Source organism: Alexandromys fortis, unplaced genomic scaffold, assembly GCF_014885135.2.
Source record: "Alexandromys fortis isolate MF-2015 unplaced genomic scaffold, M_Fortis_MF-2015_v1.1 scaffold_2_26212498_36691700, whole genome shotgun sequence".
Classification (NCBI taxonomy): Eukaryota; Metazoa; Chordata; class Mammalia; order Rodentia; family Cricetidae; genus Alexandromys; species Alexandromys fortis.
In genome coordinates, this window is record NW_026067931.1 from 9,102,877 (window position 1) to 9,125,058 (window position 22,182).

Genomic DNA, 22,182 nt, shown 5'->3' on the forward strand with positions numbered 1-22,182 from the left:
ACACAGAAAGACAATTATCACAAGTACTCACTCATAGCTGGTTTTTAAACATAAAGCAAAGAAAGCCAGCCTACAAACCACAATCCCAGTCCATCGAGGTTTTTTTCTATAAAAACATGTATATTAATACTTATAACTCTGATAACAGTAATGAGAAGTAGGTAGCTATACTTTTTTTTAACTTATGAGTAAATTGATAGAATCATGTAATCAATCATGCCCAAACTTCACCTCTGGTGAGTGTATGCAGAAACCCACCTCTCCATTCTAGCAGTATGACACACAGAAAATGTTTAATAGGGTCACCCTTTTATGGGCATAATTTGTATGTGTATTTATATATTTTATAGTATTGTGATGTTTAGCACAGTTTAATCATGAGTAAAATTTATGTTTGCTTTTATACTGGCTGAAGAGGCAATAACACGTTGCATAAATAAGTAGGAAAATAATTTCTGAATATTTTATGTTTATGTATTCAAATCTTGCAAATAAAACATCTTTCTGAGATGGCACTAAAATTTGAATATAGACTATCAATCTTATTGATGTCTAGAGTTTCTGACAAATGTTTTTAATGCTTATAAATGTCTTATTTTTCTATTTTAAAATTTTGTGTTTGTTTTATAATATGAAAACATGCACATCTAGAATTTGGATTAATATAAGGTAATATTTTGAATATTAAATCTTCCTAAACATTTACTATGCTAACTTATGCTATTATACAAGAGATATTTTCAGTGCTGCAGTCAATATTCCACCAGGGAAAATGAGTCTTAATTATAGAAAATCTCAGTTGTTATATAGTTTAAGAGATTTTTCTTATATTCTTTGTCTTACTGTGACTTGAATGCTTTCAAAATTTTAAGTCATTTGATGCCTAGGAGTCCCTTTAGGTTTGAGAAGTTTAACACTAATCTTTGCAGTATTGTTTCAATTCATACATATTGAATCTTTCCAAAGTTTCCGACAAGGTAGAGTAATTCATCATGCCAAGAAAATATGTCGTATTCCCTGCTATTAGCCTTTTCTTCAAAATAGACGCTATCATCTACTTCAGAACAATTCATTTATATTTTTCTAATTGCTTGAAAATTTTTATTAAACCCAGAAGTACATAAGTTGGTAGTTTCATTTCAACTTGCTGCTTTTGTATTTTAAGACTAACATTGCCAAAACAAAGAAGAAAAATCATCTTGTTTTTTTATTCTAATTTTTAATAGAAATGTTTCCTATGTCAACTATTTTATATATCACTGTACTTAATCTTAATAAGTAGATCACATTAAAGAATGGTGAAATTCATATTTATGTGCCTCAGGTAGCTTTTATCACACAATGAAGAAAATACCATAAAAATAAATTTTGTAATTTGAAAGTGTGCCGCTTTAGGTCTCAAAGTAGTAAAAGGCATTTTATCCAATTCCTTCTAAGCTACATATCTTCCGTTGTTTATTATTTCCTCCACACTAGAAGTTAAGCTCTTTTATAGCTCACCTCTCCTCTTTTCCTTTTCATCTATAAATATGTATCTCCTCATTTCCTTCCTATAAATATGTATTTTAACATTCCACGTGGACAGATTGGCCAATTACTAAAAAAGCCAACATGTTGGCCTGACATTAAACCTAGCCACTTGGGTGATTTAAATGTAAAATATTCAAATGTATAGAAAAAGAGTGTAAGAAAAGAAAAAATGCTGGCTTAATTTACTGGGAGTGAGTATTTGGCCACTCATCTACACATTAATTGGCATATTCTCATGCATCTGTGAACTTTTATATCCATCCATGTACATATGCTTTTATATTTTTATTTAAAGTAAAATATATTTTCACTCATTCATAGTCTACATTTGGTCTTAATATATTTTAGTTAAGTACCATCTGAGAATTTAACAGTGCTAAGGGGGTCATTATGAAATGCCTTTTTTCTACTGTCTTATAATAATTTCTCTGAATATTAATGAAGCATAATTCTACTGATACATTCAACATTAACATTTTATTTTGAAAACCAAATGACTGTTTCTAAAGTTTACCAAATTGTTCTTTTCCCCTTTGTATAATACAGAACACTTTGTTTTATCATGAATATTTGTCTTTCAACCATATGCTGTATGTTTAAACACTGTCTGTTCCTGTTATTATCCATATTTTCTATGTGTTTTCATTTCTTTGTATGTGTGTGTTTTCAGATTTTAATCAGTCACAATGGATTTATTTCTTTTCTAGGTTATGCACTAAATATATGCATAATAAAGTATTTATTGGACAAACACTTTTTTATATTTTGAGAAGTAGAAATTTAGTTTTCCCTATAAACTCAGATCTACTTTACAATTGTATTAGAAATTAATTCCCCAAGGTGTGGGTATTTTGAGTAATGCTGCTATGAATGTGGTTGAGCAAATGTTCTTGTGTTGTACAGGTCTGCATCCTTTCGGTATATACCAAAGAGTGGTATCGCTGGGTCTTAAGGCTGACTAATTCTCAATTTTCTGGAAAATAGCCATACTGTATTCCTGGTGGTTGTATAAATGTACACTCCAACAGCAATGGAGGAGTGGTCCTCTTACTCTGCATCCTCTCCGGTATAAGCTATCATCAGTAGTTTTGATTTTAGCCATTCTGAGTGGTGTAAGATGGTATCTCCGACTTATGTTGATGACTGCCTTAATTGTCATCATAGAACATTCATCCAGCAACTGATGGAAGCAGAAGCAGAGATCCAGAGCTAAGCACTGGTGTGAGGTTCCGGAGACCAGTTAAAGGGAGGGAGGAGTGACAGGAGGAGCAAAGGGGTCAAGACCATGATGAGGATACCCACAGAAACAGCTGACCTGAGCTAGTGAGAGCTCACTGACTCTGGACGGACAGCAGGGAACCAGCATAAGCCCAAAATAGGTCTTCTGAATGTGGGTGACAGATATATGCCTGGCACAGTCTTTTTGCCCACTGGCAGTGTGACCAGAATTTTTTTCCCTAGTGTTTGAACTGGTTTTTGTGGAGCCCATTCTTTTTGGAGTGATACCTTTCTCAGACTAAATATAGGAGGGAGGGCTTTGGTCCTGTTTCAAAGTAATGTGTCAGACTTTGTTAAGTTCCCTTCAGAGGCCTTACCCTCTCTGAGGAGTGAATGGGAGTTGGGGTAAGGAGAAGGTATGGGGAGTGGGAGGAGGGGAGGTAGTGGGAACTGTTATAGGTAAGCAAAATGAGAAAAAAAATCACTGTTTAAAAATTAATTAATTTAAATAAAAAAAGTGTTCCTCAATGAAAGAATAGTGAGAAGTGGAATTTTTGTCAGGTCATGTGGGCTACTTCCATGAATGGATTAGTGCTGTTCTCATAAAGAATTATTAACTCGGGAAGAGATTGACTATAGATACACTTTTGTATTACTTAGTTCATCTTGGCTTTATCTGATTTAGACTTGAAGATATTAGTGCTGTGTCCTTCTTTAGCGGGATAGCCACCGAGGAGAAGAAAATGTGGCTGACTTTTTAGGAAGGGGATTACGCTAGCTGGACTGACAGAAACACTGTTGGCAATAACAATCTGGAGCACAGAACTAGGATGTATGAAAAGCTAAAGCTACTAGAGGGATCCCAATGCAGGGTAAAACACAGTAAACTTAATAGCACGCTGTGAATGTGAGAGACAGAGGCAGAAACAGCTCCATAAAGAGACTACACCAGAAAGAACCAGTGTATAGTTCTGTAGTCTTGCACCATGCAATTTACTCAGTCCTAAAATAACAGAATATAGAAACAGAACCCCACATTTGTAAAAAGAAAGCAGAAGGTAAAGATGCATAAAAAAAAAGCCAAACTAAGATTTCAATCTGCCTTTCACTATGATTTGATACTTAATAGGTAAGATTCAATGTGTAATCAAGTAATAAAATTTTGTAAACCATACCCAGTACATAAATTATAGCCCATTTATTATTCATTTTGCCATATATGTGTCATATAATTCATCTTTATTTAATATATATTTAGTTCTGTAAAGTCTATATTTTATTCTATATTAAATATATATTAAGTCATTGAAATATAATTTTATTAAATTTTATTTATGCAGACCAATTTAAAAATTTCTTATTTTACCAGAAATATAGTTTTGGCACAGAAATGATGACGCAATTACCTGGTACAACATGTTTTCTAATTCAATCTAACATTGTTAATGTTGGATCCAGAATAAGTGAATAAATGTCAGAATAAAAGGGTTTTATTTTCTACAGGAATATGTAAGAGGGAACATTTTTATAATTACTAATGTAAGAAATTTGTGTTTATCAAATCTTTGGTGGGAGTTTTCATGTATAAAAACTAATATATGATGCATTTTTACTGAATTAATTAATCCCTTTCATCCCAGTTGTTTAGAATTTGTTACATTTTCATATATGCACATCAATAATAAAATCTGCTATGCCAAATTGGGCATATTAGTTTTATCAAATACTCTCCTTAATGTTACCTGTTGCTTCTGATGTATAACTCAAGCCCAGTGAGTATAAGGAAGATAGCTAGGGAATGCCTCTTAAATCTACAAATAATTTATTTGTTTGAGCATTTCTGACAGCTTACAGTACCAAAGCACATAACATTGCTTTTCCAGAAGCTTTGATTTCAACCACAATCACTGTGCTCTGATCCTTGGAAAAGGTCAAACCCTTGTAGCTGCATCCATTCTGTGCTGAGTTATATTCTACCACTTGGCTCTCCACCTTCTGGTAACAACAGAAAAGGAACGTGCATTAGTTGAATGGTCCCCTGCTTCTATTTCTCTTTCTTTCTGTGTACCCTAGATACTGCTTCCTGTAGTTATTAATGGACACTCCTAGACTTTTAGACAAGTCGTTTAAGTATCATCTCTTTTCAGTTAATTGCGTTGAGTTGTTTCGCCCCATTCTCTTAAAACCGCTCACACAGCAGGGTTATCAATGACTCAGAAATCTGAAGGACCTTTGTGGTAATGTCTGTTCTGTTTATAAAACACTGTATCGATGCCTACGCTATATTCTGTCTCTGTGTCAGAGTTTAACTTTATCCTTCCATACTCTGTTGGAAGATAATAATCCACATGGTCTCTTCTCTTCAGCTCCCAATTGTGTTCAATAAGTGTAGTACATGAATAGAAGATTTACATGATAAAGGAAAATGACAGGCTCTATTCTATTAGTTGGCCTTCTTTAGGTTAAGGTAATTACCCCTTCCCCAGAGGATGGACAATAAAGGAGCATGGATACTAATTGAGCTCCCATCTTGATGTCAAGCCTGGGGAACTGCAATTTACTTTATTTTTATTTTACTTTAGTATTGTGTATTAGAGACAGAGTCTGGGATAGCCTATGCAGGCATTTAACTGGATAAGAAGTTGAAGATGACCTTGAACTCTTGATTCTAGGCCTTCATCTTCCCATTGCTATGATTACAGATAAGCTCATCCATTCCCAGTTTCTTTCTTTTGTTTCATTGTTCTTGATTTATTACACTTACTTAAAATTTTTGTACCTTTTTCTGCTGTCAGAACTGAAAGAACAGCCATTCCTACTCAGTATCCCATTTTCCATTATTGTCTCTAGCAGCATATTTACCTTCTTTTTGTGGGTGGTTTCAGTGAGTTGTTTGGAAACAATTCTTTTCCATGTCCTGGCACTAGCACTTGAAGGATACCTATTTGAATCTATCTTTTCTCATTATTCATTTAATATTTATATTGTTGATATAACCATTATTATATAAATAAATTACTTTCAGCCATTTTCAGTATCAATATAATATTGGACTTCTGCTCAGAGCCTCCAAATGACCATATAATCTTCTTCCTTACAAGAGTTTCATTCCACGTTCACAGACTGAAATTTTATCAATCCCATTATTCCCACTGCTCACACTGTCACTAGCTCCATGTTTTAATGCCTTTTAAGATCATAACTGATAATAGATCTTTAGTCTAATTCCTACATTATAGTGTCTTTATATTTATGATGCTAGTTCTAACATGAATAATTTGGCACCAATATTTTCAAAATATAGTTATTCTCATATCTTTTTTACTTAAACCTCTTATTTTTAAACCACATATTATGATTTTTTTTGGCAAAGAACTACAAAACTGGGCCTAAACACTGACACTTTCACCCCCGTGAAACATCTAACAACTATAGAATTCTAAGCTCCATTAATTTGCTTTGTTTTATTGTTTATATTTGTTACTATCACACACTACCCAGGTGTCTACTAAAATACTTACTATAGAGGTAAAAGGTCCACCCATTTTTCTTTAAGATGCTAACTGTTGTATGGAGGAAGCCTCAATGAAAATACTGCAATGGCAATAATGTGAGCACTCCTATATGAAAATAACCAAAAGAAAGGGAAAAGGCTGAGCCTTAAATCATTTATTTCAATATTGAAACCAGAACATTCCTGTGTCTGTTGCTTTTGATAGCTTCACTGAAGTTAACAGACAGCAGAGAAATTTCCATACCATTTTCCTTTTCTGTAACATATGATTCAACTGCAATGAATAATTAAGATGATTTTGAAGTTTGGAATTAGATGCTTAATCAATGCCCTACTCCAAACATTCATTTTCTTTTTAATGGATCCCCTCTCTACATTGTTGCAGGACAAAAGAAACTGCTATTGGAGAGTTTTAGATTGAGGTAAGATTGTATTCAGTTTTATTTCTGTTCCAAGAGCCTCTTAATGGGGATATCTGTATTCTTTGGAAAGATCGTCAAAGCAAACCAGGTCTTGGATCAATTCTATTTTCGGCCTGCAATAAAACTGTCACAGAGATTTACCAAATAAAATTAAATAATGGACAGGCAGGAGTAGCCGGATCAGCAACAAGGTCAGAGTAATCATCTTGAAGAGTGTTACTAAGGGAAAAGAAGTGACAATGATAATAATACAAAGTTGTACCAGCCATTACCTGTTGATTTTTGCCTTTTCTTCTCAGTCCATAAATTGCAGATTCAGAGTTTAAGTGCGTGTATATGCAACAAGGAACAGATGCTTAGCCAATTTTGCTAGGAAGAAAATCAATACGTACAGTCCTCTCTTTCTAATCAATATTTTATACCCTCACATAAAGCAGAATCATATCAATATTTTAACACCAGCATTGTAACATGGTGTTTACCCATTTGGATAGAAATGTCCCCACGGTGTCAGTAAAGCCTGGGACACTTCCAAGTAATACCAAGCCATAAAACCTTAACAGCCATTAACAGCAACTAAATGAGCTTTTTCATCCTATACTGGGAATTCAATGATGACATAATTACTCGTGTATCATGTATGTAAAGTGAGCAATGTGATAAATTTGTGATGTAAAATATTCATTCATAAAATCCGATCCTACTACATCAGTATTATAAAGTAACTATATTCACAGTAATTCATGAAAATGTTCAAATAGTTTATCTCACTAAAGATGTGTGTGATACCACTTTTAGATAATTAGGCAATATTATTAAATAATTTATGGCTATCTTTAACAGTTTACTAGCTGAACTATTTAGCTCCCCATTAAACTTAAATGACACAAGCATGCAATGCCTGAAAGCATAGCAATTTATTCATAAAGTAAATCCAGAATCTTAATAGTCCCATCTTCATGTTTCTAATGACATATTAGATCTTTTTATTTAAATTAAATTCTCCATTCTTTAAACTCACTTTAGGAATTAACAGGTATTTAAGTGGGCAAGATACCTTTAAAAGAATCTTCGTGAGGGTTTGTGTGGGTGTGAGTACGTATCTGTGCATTCCTTTGTATGAATGAGGGTGCGTAGATATCTGAGCCCACATGTGGGGACAAGAGACTCATCAGTAGTATTTCATGGACTGGTTTGAAACAAAGTCTCTTGTCCACCACTGCATTTACTAGGAACTCATGCCTGAAAGAATATCCAGTATTCTTCTGCCTCTGCCTCCCCTTTCATCAAAGGCAATGGCAGAGGGAATCACAGATGCCAGATTTTGCGATGATGATGTGCTTCTGAATTCACACCTTCTATTGTTGCAGCAAGCATTTTACCCACTGAGCCCTCTCTTGGGCACCAAGGCACCTGCTTACTCTGTTATGAGATGTTTGGTCTAGCTGTGGCCAGAGCTGGTCTCACATTTTATAGCTTCAATTCTTCTGCCCTTGTCACCAAAACTGCATTTGATTTTACTCTAAAGAAGTTCTTAACAACTTCTTATCATTGATATTTGTACCAATTTAGAGTATCAGTTTTTTTTTTTAAACTAGGCTCTTGGTAACTAAATCTTAGCCTAATATTCTTTTCCTAGAACCCTACCCTAGAGCGCAACTATCCTAACCTTTTCGTGAAAAGGTTTAGGTCAGCGTTCACTACCTCCTAGTTCTAAAGTGTGGGGCTGCTTCACATTCCAAAGCTTGAGTCAGACACACTTAATGCTTCTCAGAATTTCAAGAACCTATGAACTCCTTCTACATTAGAGATATTCTTTTTCAGATTTTATATTATATACAGTTTTTAAGTATTAACCTGTTCAAACATAAGCCATGGTGTTTCTGTCTCAAGGAAAGCCAGCTTCAGAATAGCTTCTACTTTATAAAGCCAAGATAGTCATGTTCAGTCAAAATATGCGATATGCTATGGAAGGGACAGTGTTCCACTGATCCACAATATAGTACAAAAACAGTTATGAGACTCCAAACTCTGGTTCTGGCAAGTGATGGACCGCCAATCTTCAACCTTGAATGCTGAAGTGGTAAAACATTTCTGGATGCCATATGTCCTCATTAATTGAATTAGGCTAATTCCACGTCTTCTTCTAGCAAGCCCATTGAGGTTCCTTCTCTTTGTGTTAGCCAAATTATCAAGTATAGATGCATGGCAATGTTCTTTATATTTGTCAGAGGATGGATCTGATCTAATTATATGGACCACCAAGTTTAGAAACTAAAGAAAGGGACCATTGCTCAAGGCTTGGCATCTAACCTGTGTCAATCCTTATTATCCCCACGATGAATAAAGTAAATCATGCATTTGCTATTGTTTCTCTGTCATAAAACATGTCCAACAAGAGCAGCTTCAGGTCGACAATGCCATCTTCCAGCTGTTTTATTTTGCTCCACAATTAGCTCCACCTGAAATATTAAGAATGTGAGGTCCTGTTGAGTGAACCATTCAAAAATTTTGTCAAACTTACTTATGAATTAGCAGAGTTGCCTATATATTTCTCAACTTCAAAATACATACAAATAATACACATGTGTTTAGAGTCTTTTAAGTTGATATTATTTGATTTTATTTCACTTTCTAGGTGGTTTTCAGTAAGATACTAGTTTTTGCATTTTATTTAGTCCAAATACAGCAGTTAAAATATTTCACCATTATCTTAGTTTGAGTTATTATTGCTATGATGAAATCTCAAGACCAAAAAGCAAGTTGGTGAGAAAATTGTTTATTTGGCTTATACTTCCACATCTATTGTCCATCAGTGAAGGACATTAGGTTAGGAACTCAAACAGGGCAGAAACTTGGAGGCAGGAACTGAAGCAGAGACCATGAAGGGGCTGCTGCTTATTGGCTTGCTTCTATTGTCTTGACAACCTGATTTCTTATCAACTCAGCCGGTTGTGGTGGCGCATGCCGGTAGGATTTGCTGAAGGATTTATTAGATATTCATGTGGCATGAATTACGGAGACCTCCAGTTATTGCCGCGCACTGCGGCCCTGGTCTGCTTCTATGCGCTAGACCCAGTTTGCGAGCTTTGGGCAAGGGGTTGGAGGTTAAAATACACAAACACACATGGACAGAGAGACAGAGACATGGGTCATCCTTGAATTCCCCAAGAATGCCCCCTTTATTGTGTTCAGGGGCAGATTATATAGAGATAGCCACACCCAAGCCAAACCCACCAGAAACCACTCTCCTGCCATCAGGAACTCCTGAAGGTCTCGTGCTCAGAGCAGCTGTAGGCACTCAGATCAGGGGATTCCAAGAAATTCAGGATCTGGGGTCTCACTGCTCTCAACATATCAGCACAGGGATGACACCACATCAATTGCTATTTAAGAAAATATTTTATAGGCTTGCCCACAACCCTGTCATAAGAAGGCAATTTCTCAATTGGGGTTACCTTCTCTCAGATGACTCTAGACTGTTCAAGCTGACATTAAATTAGCCAGTAAAACCATAAGCAAGTACTCCTGTAAATGTTTATAGATGATGTTTATCATGGAAAACAAGTCCCACTATATACACAGATTATTGAGATTTTCTTAATTGGTGATTTCTTGTTTGTTTAATTGGGAATGTGCTTTGAATTTTCTTACATACTCAACTTGCATCTTTAAAATAATTGCAGATTTTTCTCTTCATTTACTTTTAATATTCTGAATTACAGTGATATTCTTAGAGATAAATAATACCAGAAACTCTTGAATATATTCCAACTGATGTGATATATTGTTTTCTCATGCCAGATGGTTTTCACTTCAGTAATGACTTCTACCTAAACTAACATAAGACTATGTGACTGTTGTTTATCTAAATATCTTTGATGTTTGGTCATCCTGAGTTTTCACACATATTAAAATAAGTTGGGAAGTATTCTAATTTCTCTTTATTAGTAGAATGAGCTTTTCTATAGGATTGATGATGCTACAAAGATCTTGAGTACTCATAGAAAATTGTTTGAAAATGATGTTTCTATGAAGCAATTTAAAACACATTAATTATATTTAATAATATGCTTGACTGAAACATGTTTCTAACATTTTATTGATTTTTTGTGGATTCCACACCATGCATACTGTCCTATATACTGATCATCCTTTCACCCCCACCCTTTGCCCCTGTAACACACCCCCCCCCAAAAAAAATAAAATTTAAAAGAAAAAGAAGGGGCTGGAGAGATGGGTCAGAGGTTAAGAGCATTGCCAGCTCTAGCAAAGGTCCTGAGTTAATTCCCAGCAACCACATGGTGGCTCACAATCATCTGTAATGGGGTCTGGTGCCCTCTTCTGGCCAGCAGGCATACACACAGACAGAATATTGTATACATAATAAATAAATACATATTAAAAAAAGAAAAAGAAAAAATATTATGAACTCTACAGTGAAACAAACAGTGTAACCATCAGTCCATACATCTTTACTTTCAAGTGTTCTCTTCAATGAGTCATCGGTCTGATTCAAGGACTCCTACTTCTTCTGGGCCCTTGTTAGGTCTCCTCCTGGACATCATGCTGTTGCCCTGTGTCATGGAGATCCTAGAGCTTTAGATTTGCAGGACCCAGCCTTTCATGAACCCCAGCAGATCATACATGGGGTAGATATTGGGGAGGGCCAACTCGTAGTCCTGGTACTTGGCCTGGGTGGGAGCTGGGTTGATCAACCCACCAACTCTTCCACATATTTATCACCAGAGCAAGGTCTCCAGGAACATCCTAGCTAGTTCACCCTATGCAGCAAGCAGCAAAGTCTGACAGGTTCTCCTGTTCTCATGCCCTCCAGACCTGTTCACCTGCACCGACATCATCTGGGCCAGTTCTACTGTATTGCCAAGGCACAGTGCAGGGACCACTCTCCTGAGTGTTGCAGCTGGTGAGCAAGGAGCAGGGCCAGTTCTAACATGATGGAGTCATTTTGCACACATGCAATGTATTTTGAATGTAATCACTTCACACTAACCCCTCTTTTTATTTTATAGTTATTATTTTTAACTTTTAAATATAATTTTATTTTTTTAAGATTTTCAAACCATGTGTTGTGATATAGTCTCCCATCATTTCTTCCAGATGGACTTTCTTCATCCTACCAAACAAACTTTAATTTTTCTTCCTTGATCTCTTTTCCATGTAGTCCAGTTTATGTTGTTATTTTACTCTTGAGATCTGGAGATTTGGACACACCCTCGAGTTGGTCAGCCAACTCTGAGCCACATTATTAATGAAAATTGTCAAATAGAAAATAAGCATAAAATTCCACTACTTGCTGCCTATTGAATTTTTACAGTTTCTGGAAGATGGAAATAATTTTCTTAAAATTTCCAGAAATACCTCACTTTAAACCTCTTTTTGCATACTTTCATGTTCTATAACTGTATCATACCACATAATAAACAGCATTGTTAATAGAATATTTTCCCTGTCATCTTACTTTTGCAATGATAGCAATTTCTATAATGCTGTGTAAATACCTGATACTGGAAGATTTTATTTCTACCCCAAGTCTCTCTTTCTCTTTGCTTGGAATAGTAATTTTATCAATGTTACAAATTCTGATTTTGCTATTTTATGGATTGCAGCATAAAATCTGCACTATTGCATTTAGCTCTTGATTTTCTTACTTCATTTCTTCTGTTTTCATGTGAGTTTGATTGCAGTCTTAGCTTCTGTAATGAATAATACCATCAATCACCTTTGATCATCTGTGATTTTGCATAAATGCAGCCTTAACACGGTTTTCTTAGAGGGAGCCCCAGCATGCTGAGTGCATTAGTCTAATGCATCTCATGATATTTCTAACATCTCCTCCAACATCTAATTTGAAACATTGATTGTATTTATTGTAGGTCTCTGATTAACTATTTTCCAAACAGTAAGTGCAATAACCACAAAAGGAGGAAAACAGTTGCTGATTTATATAAACTTCTGAAATTAAGTGATGTTTGCTTTCTACCACAAATATCTGGAGTATGGTCAGCCTATTCTGAGCCACATTAATGAAAATTGTACAAGAGGAGGGAATAGGCATGAAATCCCAATTGTTCTTAGTTTTGCTAAGAACCATATTCTCATAAAAACAATTTAAATTTTTTGCCATGGGTCCAGTTTTTGCTATAAAACCTGTTCTAGTTTTTATCAGTTATTGCAAGTGATACATAAAAGTAATCCATCATTACTATATATTTTCCAAATTATTCTTCAATATATGTCAAACTTTGTCCATTGTGACAGATATTATGTCATGACTATAAGTTGAACAACAGGGATTTTAGGATGCCCTTAGAGCATAATGCTGTTTAAGAGAGAGAATCTGAGGAACTAAGCAGTAGTAACAAAAGGAGAATTCAAACTGCTGTACCAGTGTGGGGAACATTTCAGGAAAGATCCAGGAAGAAGAGAGTGAGAACAGGCTCTCAGAGCATCACTGAGTAGAGCCAGAATCATTTAAGATGGTCAGCAGCTCAGTGGTAGAGTTAGTTTAAGATAGCGTGCCATGCAAGAGGGTTTCTGTAGCAGAGGCAATCCTCCTGTGAGCTGCTAGAAGGCAACGGACTCTCACTGACTGGGATGATAAATATACTTACAGAAATATCAGAATGACACACTAGTTTTTATCTATGAGTTTTGACTAATTAATTGTACATATATGGGTTTAGCACTGTTAGTTTAATTACGGTTCAAACATTTGCCATTATAGAATATGGAAAATAATAACTTATTGTTCAGAATTTCCTTCATATTAATCCTTTATATAGTAAACATATGGATAGTTTATATAGCTCCAGTATCTACCTTGCAAGCGTTCTGTTTCATTAAGTTTGAAGCCTGTATTTAGAATTGACATTTTAAAATATTAATTTATTAAGAATGCTTACCTCAAACTAATGTGATATCATTAACATTATGTTTGCTTTATTATCTAAATTGTCATCTTGTGTTTTAAGTGGTATATAGCCAGGTTATTTCTCTACATAGACCTATGCTTCTATTTTGTGAACAGTCTTTTAAATATATTTTCTTAGTTTAAGTTAATTGTGTGCACGTTCCTAATAAAACAATGCTATGCCTTGTTACTCTCCTAGTAGTTGGCATAAAAATTTAACTATATCTGCTATACTGGTTAAACTATTATGCAAACAATATTTTTATCCTGCCGAAAAATGGACTTAGAACACACCCTACCTTTTGCAGTCTGCCTTACATCAGCATCATTTTGTACATGTTTACATTCATTAACTGCTCACATTTCACATTATGTTTCCAAGATGAGCTATAATTCCTGATCTATAGGTAAATATTTACTTGCCTTTGATGCTATAGTCAATTCTCATTGCCCTTCATTCTCTGTTTTTATCATAGATTCATCCAGAATCATTTAATTTCCTGCTTAAATTATTCATTATATTATGTCTAGATACTATCTACAATAAACTCCAGAACAGTTTTCCGAAAGTACACTCTTTCTGTCATCATTTCTGGGAAACTCCTTCATGGAGTGCTTAATCATTGGTTGATGAAACGCTACTCTGGTGTGTGAAATTCTGCTCTGGTATGCCATTTCTTATATTTCTATTACACACTGCAAAATCTGATGTCACTTTGTACTTTCAAATTTTTGAGCATCAAAAGTCTCAGTTCATACATTTTAAGATTTTGCTTAGACTTTATATATATAAAGAATTATTTAAATATAATTAATTTATATAAAGCATAATTAATTTCTAAGTCATTTATAGGACTCTAAACTATAAGTCTTTATAGCTTGCATTACTTCAGAGTTGTGAACACTTGAGCTAATTTCTACAGATATCAGTTTTCATTTTTCTTTTCATTTCCTTTAATATTTATGGCTGTATCTCATGATGTTAAGTGTTATCATGTGTTTTTTTCTTGTCTGTCTCCATACGTATTAATTAAAGTAACATATTTCCTATATTACTGATCCACTGCATAGCTTCTCCCGCAGAATGGTGCCGACCACAATCAGTGTGAGTCTGCCCGTCTCAATTAAGTCATTCTAGATAATTCCTCATCAGACACGGACAGAGGGAGCCAGGCCTAGATCATTATCATCGGGATGCTCAGATCCTGGTATTTACGGTGATCCTGGACTCAACAGACACAGAGGCAGCTGAGCCTAGATCATGTTCATAGGTGTTCTCAAATGCTGGTCTCCAGGGTGATCCTAGACTCTTAAGTTGACAGTAAATATTAACTAAAGGAAAACAAGCATATTAAGCATATTTTAATTGCACAATCAATTTCATCTTTAAAACATCCATTTCCATCAAGTATAAGTAAACTCCTTATTTCCTTGAAGTTAGGGATCCTCATTTCCACTCTCTTTAAATAGTAACCTCTTAACAAATAAATAGTACCTCTTTATTAAGAGAACAATATTTTCATCTATACATGTTTCTATAAGTGGAATTACAAGCCATTGTCTGTTTTATATCTTACTTTATATCTCAAGATTTTTGAGATGTTTTAAGAATAACATTTTACATATGTTAAAATGTGGGTCAATGTGCAGGCACATAGGTGAGAGACTTTGGAACACTCAACCCTAAAAACTGTTTATGCCAAACCCATCCCCTAAAGCTCAGGGATCTGTTTGGGAAAGGAAGCAGAAATAGTATAAAAGCCAAAAGTGGTGGGTGATTGATCCCAAGAAAACCGTGAAAATTGAGCAAAAGAGCAGTTTGCCAACATAAGCTTGTTTAACCTACGTGATAATGAGACAAGAATCTTAATTGCAGTAAAATGTATTCAAATTGAAAACTGGAAAGCTGGAACTGTGAAAAAATCATTTGCTGCAAAGACTGACTTAGATTCTTGGAAGCTGTATGATGGGAGGAAGTGACGATCTCATCAAAATGTCCTCCGCAGAAACAAATCCTCATCGCAACAAAAGTAAAGAAATATGGAAATAAGTAAAATTTAAAAACTGAAAGTATTTTCAAGATGAATATCAAGAAATACTTTAACATAAAATAAGAAATAAAATAAAGTGTTGAATATTAATGAAACAATGTCAACATTTATAAAATACTGCTTGAAACATTGCTTGACAAACTGCTTATGAAGAAAACATTTGTAGTAAAAATTAGTTGTTGAAAAGCACAAATTAAAAGAATTTATAGGAAATCCATCATAATATTTAAATACATCATAAAGAAAACAGAATTTTTTAACAATATACATATCCTATACAATATTATTCAGAGTTCCCCTCTGTGATATTTGCTCAGGAAAACTAAAACAAGATTTGAAACCAGAAATGTCCATAATACGGTTATTAAAGACAGAAATGAAAATAAATGATATAAATGTAAATAGGTGAACAAAATATATAATATCAAATGTTGCTAACCAATCAGCAGTGAGTGTCAGTCTGCCCCACATCCGCACCAGCATTTATTCCTCTTCATTTTCGTTTTGATTTTAATCTTAGCCATTGGTAAGAGAGAGGAAGTTGTCAGGAAGAGAAACATTGTAAAAGTAGTCAGTTTGCTGTTCATGGTAGCTAAGGATTTTGTACATTTTAAAATGTATTTCTGAGCCTTATACAAATTTTTTGAGAATATTGCTTAGTTACTATCTTGATTTTTAAATTGTTCATTGTTTCTGCTCTTTTGTTGCTTAGGTGTTTTCTTTTTTCTTTTTTTTAGCATTTGTGTATTTTTGATATTAGTCCTCTATCAGATACGGATGGTAAATAAGTTTTCCTGTTATCTAAACTTTCTCTTCAGTCCAACGATAGTTATTTTATATACAGAAACTGTTTAATTTCATGAGACTTTGTTTCATCATTTGTGGTAATAATGCCTGTGCTGTCAAACTCTACTAAGAAACTCCTTCCTTGTGCCTTGAGTTCAGGTACATTCCAAACTTTCTAATACATCAGCTTTTGAGTATATATGTATTCCTTTTGGAACACCCATAGATGCCATATGCACCGCGCCCCCGTGTCTGCGCTCGGTGCTCTAATATGTAGTTCGCGAGTTTCGGGCAAGGGGGCTGGAGGTTAAAATATACAAACACACACAGACAGAAAGACAGCGACACGGGTCATCCTTGAATTTCCCAAGAATGCCCCCTTTATTTTGTTCAGGGGCAGATTATATAGAGATAGCCACGCCCCAGCCAAACCCACCAGAACCCACCCTCCTGCCATAAGGAACTCCTGAAGGTTTCCTGCTCAGAGCAGCTGTAGGCACTCAGATCAGGGGGAAACAAGTTGTTTACTAGAAATTCAGGATCTGGGTTCTCACTGCTCCCAACATATAAAAGTCTGGGAATTAGTAAAGGACCACAAGGTTTGCCTTAAGGGAGGATAGACAGAATATAGATCTACAAAACAGGGAGGGAGAACAATGGAACAACGAAGGTTAAATGGGAAGGGTTGTGGGAAGACAGATAGAGCATGGAATATAGGGAGAGAAAGAATAACATTAAAGATATTTAGAAAAAAACATAGAAACTTCATAAAATACATGCATACACATAACACATATACAAAACAAGTTTAGAGTTACTATATATTGGAACAACAACATGCCTACTAGATATCACAGGCCACCAAATAAAAATGCCAATGGAAATATGGATTTCCTGTTTGGAAGTTCTTGGAGGACAAGGTTTTATACGCCCTTATTACAGAAAATTGCCAGTGTTCTTAGTTAACCCCTAGAACCTGACAGTAAGACACTTTTGCTGGAGATAATACAATCTTGAGCCACAGAGTAGGTAGAAACAAAGCTGGTACTAGTGCAGAAGCTTCATCCCTACTGACTGGGTTTCAATGCTGAATGTTGCTATGCATGTTACCCAGGGAGAAAGAGTCATCAGTGTTACCTAGTTGTGGACATTGTGAGCTACAGCAATGGCCACTCTTGCAAGAGATGCCCACTGCTTCAATAGTGACATAAGTGTCATAGGAGCAGCCAAGCACTTTCTGCATGGAATTCATGCTTCATGCATGCCTCAAAAGTTGAAACCCCTATCTGGCATCAATAGCAGGGCCAAAATCTTGTGGCTACATAGGCCCTAAAAGAGAACCCACGATTACTCTGCTAAATGTACAAGTTACAAAATGCTGGAGACAGCAAAGCATTTCCCTTCTCCATATGCGATTCCCGAGATGCTGGAAGCAATCCCTCCAGGCAACCCCGTGGCATCCAAATGAGCATGCGACTTGAGGGCCAAGGAGAAAACACATACATTCCCCAAGGAGCGTTTCTATGGTGTCTGCATACGCATTTGGCAATGTTAACAGATGATTCTGGTTATAGCAATTCTACTAGTGTACTTGTTCTTCATGTTCTTTTTTCCTTCCATGCCGGTGGCTTCTGAAAGAATGAATGTACTGTACAATAATCTGAATTTTCCTGATCTGATAGAGCAGCCAGGTACTAAAGACTGTAAAGCAGGTAATGGGGAAAAACCTGACTGGTCAAAGAATTGGGGAAATTTTGGGAAAAAGCAAAAATTGTTCTTTGCCTGATTATGAAACTTGGCAAAGGAATCATACTGGAACAGAAAGGAACTTGGCTAAAACGAGTAATGTTTCTGAAGAACCTAGGGATTGGGGGCTGACAGCCTATGGCCCTATACATTAAAATGACATGTGTTGGAATTGAGGAACGGCAATGGGAAAGGTACAACGGAATAAAACCCCCTGAACTATGCTTCTGTAAACCACAAGTAATTAGCCTCTGAGGTGAAAGCCTCAGAAGTTATTTTATGATTAACTCAGCTAAGAATTAAGAATATAGTGACTGACATGGAACTTTGGGCTTTGGAACTGGGGATATTTGATGATGAATGATGATGTTCTAATATCTAAGAATCTTTGTCCTTTTGGTGAACTTCGTTGCCCATGGAATAATTAACCTGTGACAAGAAAAATAATTTTTTTCTATTGTAAAATTTACAATCAAAGAGTGAGGTTTGAAGCTTGGGAGAGAGAGAGAGAGAGAGAGAGAGAGAGAGAGAGAGAGAGAGAGAGAGAGAGAGAGAGGAGGAGGGGAGAGAGGGGGGGAGGGGGGGGGGGGGGGGAGGGGGGGGGGGGGGGGGGGGGGGGGGGGGGGGGGGGGGGGGGAGAGGGGGAGACGGGGGGAGAGGAGGGGAGAGGAGACGAGAACAACAAGGAAAACCTGCCCTGCAGCTGATAGCCTCTCAGCTTGCATCAGAATCCTGTGTTCTTATACTTGCTCTGCCTTCCAGTCATTCCAGATTCGAGACCCACTTCTCTGCTGAGACTGGTCCCCGGTAACGAAACCAGTTTCGGATGGCATTATTATAGACGAAATTAGTGCATCTCTCGATATTTATTACAGAAGTTTTATTTATAGTGTATGAGAATTAGCAAAGAGGCTCAGAACTCGCTAAGGTGCAGATAATGAGAGACTGTCTAACCTGCCTTCCAGTGCTCAGGGATCCTAGCAGATGGGTAGAAAGATTGGAAGAGCCTCTGACATTGTTTTCTGGGGAGTTTAGTTGCCCATATTAATTCACAACAATTGAGAAATCATGTACATGTCCTGTGAAAGCTTAAGCCTTAAAAAAATTCCACATGGAAAAAAAGGGTGGGCAAAAAGCCCTATTCCTAGCCTAGAGCTGTTGGGAATTGGTAGCTGCCGTCAGAGGGTGTGTTAGTTTTCTTAAGGCCTAGTGAGGGTCACACTAGGCCTTATATGAGAGTATATGGAGAGGGGGAAGAATATAATCCAAATATATTGTATAAAAATCATTAATATATATTTTAAAAGTACAGAGGGCAGCATAAACTGCTTGATTTTTTTTAAAGACAAAATTTAGAATATAATGGCTGCGTAGGGTTGTGGGATAGTTCTGGGTGGATTAAACACATTATATACAAAATTCACAAATAGTTAATTAAATGAGAAAATATATATCTTGTACCTTCAGGGAATATGAACAGGCAATAAAACTGTATTGTAAAAATAGAAAAATTCTAAAAGTTTTAGGCTACACAAAAAAGCAACATAGAAATTGATGTATTGATTTAATATTTCTGTTAAGAAAATTCTAGAAAATCTAAATTATTCATATTAATCAAAATAATGGCATTACTGTTGTGGGTAGAGCCGAGGAGGGACAGTCAGTACACAAAGCACCTTGGCTTCTACTAGGTGAAGTACTCATTGTTCTGGCACAAGGAGAGAAAGAAGGAGTCTGAATAAAAACAAATACAAAACCTTAGATTAAAGCAGAATGAGCATAGCTTGCTTATATTAGTGATTACATTTCAGGGAAATGAGAACTAAACTTATTTGTGATATTTAGTATTACAAAAAGTATCTAAATCTAAAACAATAAAATGAATGAGGACTATTTCAACATATATTCAAATATAATCTGCAATTCAGTTATAAAAGCAAAGTTTGATGATTAAAAGCAAAATTTAAAACAAGGTTTAGTATATAAATTTCATTTCAATAATTCTAAAGGTAATACTTAGACTACGACACATAAAATCATTTCTTCAACAGCATAGAAATACCATAAATAAGAAATACAAATTTGTGAATTCAATTACATTAGAACTAAGCACTGTGTTCATGAATTTACTTTAATATGTGAGTACACAAACTATATAGAGAATACACATATTTCCAATCTACATTTTAGCTATACATATGCATACAATTTATTCTTTACTAACCTTTTCCACAAATATATTGTTTTTTAAAAGAAAATGTCTCAAAATAAATACAAAGAGAAAATCATATTTATACTTGAATGTCTAAACATGGTCATTGTGTATAGACATAAAGCTGTGATTCCTATCCCATGACTCTACCTAATTTGAATGCGTGAAAGCTTTACACTTCAGATGAGCAGCAAAGACTTGATGTGGTTCAATACAGTAGAACATTTATTCCTTGTAGATGTGTAAAATATATCATGGAGGTGTTGAAGTCTTGTATGCTACCGGGTATATGTGGATTTCTTAATAAGGCACAGACATTTCTGTGTTATATCAAACACCAAGCTCATTTTATAAATTGATAAACAACAGAGAATATGAATGGATAGTAACATTATTTCATTATCCCTAAGTTGGAAACTACAAATACACACCAAAGATGCAGTGATTTCAGATGTCTCCACTGCACAGTCCAGGTCATAGGGAAAAGAATCGCTGAAATACATTCTACAGTCTGGAAATCCAAACAACAGATTTTAAATACAAACCATCACACAATGTGTATGTACACATGTTCCACCACATAACAAACACATAAACAAAATTATATTATGAGCATAATTAAATTTTAAATTATGAAATCCTATCATCTTCTTGAAGATGGTTTGTTTTATTTGCCTTGTCTCTATCTTCCTTTCCTTTTTGTCTTCCCTTTTTCCCTTTCCTCCAAACCCTCATGTTATGTACTTATTTCTTTTTCAGTCAGCTACAAAGAATATAAAAGCATATTATGAGACATTTCTGTCTTAAATTTAATAAGGCCTGATTTGCTGAATAGTCTCCTGACTGATTCCACATCAATTATATTAAAGCACTAGTGAACTTAATATGTGGTTTCAGAATAAAAGAGAGAGAGAGAGAGAATGCTTTAAAAATTCTACCCAAATTAATCTGCTTTGGTGGCTTCTTCAAATTCAGGCATTTGTTCACCTTCCGATACTCTGAGTGAAAGCAGACAGACCAGCTAGAGGTTTTCTGCCACTGTCATATTCTTTAATACAATTTACCTTAGGCAACTTAGTTTGACTAATTTAATTAGATGTCAATATAGCAGCGAGCATTCAGACTCTCAGACAAGAAGGCTCATTTAATTTAGGCTTTCTGGCAACAAATTGGTTTAAGATTAGAGTCATCAGACTCCTGCTGAAAATGTTCCACAGGAAGAGAAATTAAAGTCCTGGTGGTTCCACAACAGAACAAAAATGATGAGACAATGATCATCTTAAGGAAAAGAAAAAAATAGGATTTTGTTAACAAGGGCTATAAATAAAATGCTAAAACCACAGGGTAAAAGTTACTTTGCTTCCCTGCACTATTGGGACTTTGAGGCTATGAATCACAAATGTTCTTTATAATCTGAGTTTTGAATGCAGAGTCCAGTTAATAGTATTGTCTTCAGGGCTGTGAAAGCTTCAGCAGGCATACCAGATGTTGCGAGTGAGTCTTTTGTGTGGGCCTAAGAAGGTCATGACTAGTCCCTAAGTAGAATCTGGTGTTTCTTGTCTCTGGTCATCAAGCTAAGAGTCTTTACCATCTTATCTGGCTGCCAACAAGCAAATCTGCTGGACCTTCCCAGCCAGGAGGGTCTTCAATTCTAGCCAGTTTGGTTGTTCACCTTCCTAGACATGGACGGAGGGGGGAGGACCTTGGACTTTCCACAGGGCAGGGAACCCTGACTGCTCTTTGGATTGGAGAGGGAGGGGGAGAGGAGT